The following is a 1,299-nucleotide window of genomic DNA, read 5'->3' as shown; positions in this document are numbered from 1 at the left end:
TGGCTATAGTCAAAGATCAGTCAGAACAAGTCTTGGGAAGAAGGTGGAGAAATCAGAGCCCTGATAGGAATGGTGGGAATAGAAATGGTGCAGCACTTTGGAAATCAGCCTGGCAGTTTCTGAAATGGTTAAACCGAGAGTTTCTGTATGATCCAGCAATTTTACTCCTAGAGAAATAGGAACATATATCCCCACAAAAACTAGGACAGTACACAAATGTTAAAGGAAGCATTATTCATAATAGGAAAGAGTGAGAATAACCCAAGAGTCCATCCACTGATGAATGGATAAGTAACATGTGGTGTATCCATCCAATGGAATACTATTTGGCAATAGAAAGAAAATACTGATAGATGTTACACAACATGGATGAACTTTGAAAACATGCTAGTTCCAAAGGGCCACATATGGTGTGATTCTATTTATATGTTAATATGAAAATTAGGCAAATTTATAGTAGGTAGGGCTGGGGGCTGCTGTATCATCCTCCTTTCAAAACAGTCCATAGCAGTACACATATAAAAGTCATAAACATTATTGTTATGTCATTATTATTGTTATGACATTATTGTTATGTCATTATTAATTTACCACTCACAGATGCCAAGAGGAACCAGTGGAGGAGAATCTCAGCTCCCTGTGAAGTATCTGCCTTAACCCAGTAGTAGCTCTGCAGTAAGCATTGAACAGGCTGTTGGCTCCAAAACCTTGGGAGCTCCCTTAAGAATGCCTGATGAAGGGGTACTTGACTCAACTGATTTCAGCTCAGGTCATGATCTTAGGGTTGTAAGATGGAGCCCCACAATGGGCTCTGTGCTCGGTGGAGTATGCACACTCTTTCTCTCTCTCTCTCAATAAATAAATAAATAGATAAATAAACAAATAAATAAATAAATAAATCTGTAAAAAGAAGAGAAAAGAAAAGAAAAAGAATGCCTGAGGAAGACTGAGCCATACTTGTGTGTCCACCTTTGGATCAATGACTGGCTTGATAGAGTAAACTTGTATCGGTATCTCCAAAGGGGGAAAGCCAAACAGATAAGCATATAAGTATATAGAATAGACTGTAAGGCCAGTTAAGACTGTAAGAAGGTATAAGAAGGTGATGGCAGGGGGATCCCTTGATGGCTCAGTGGTTTAGTGCCTGCCTTTGGTTCAGGGCGTGGTCCTGGAGTCCCAGGATCAAGTCCCACATCAAGTCCCACATCAGGCTCCCTGCATGGAGCCTGTTTCTGTCTCTGCCTCTCTCTCTCTGTGTCTCTCATGAATAAATAAATAAAATCTAAAAAAAAAAAAAAG

Source organism: Canis aureus, chromosome 4 (genome assembly GCF_053574225.1).
Source record: "Canis aureus isolate CA01 chromosome 4, VMU_Caureus_v.1.0, whole genome shotgun sequence".
Lineage (NCBI taxonomy): Eukaryota > Metazoa > Chordata > Mammalia > Carnivora > Canidae > Canis > Canis aureus.
Note: the sequence above shows the minus strand (reverse complement) of the source record.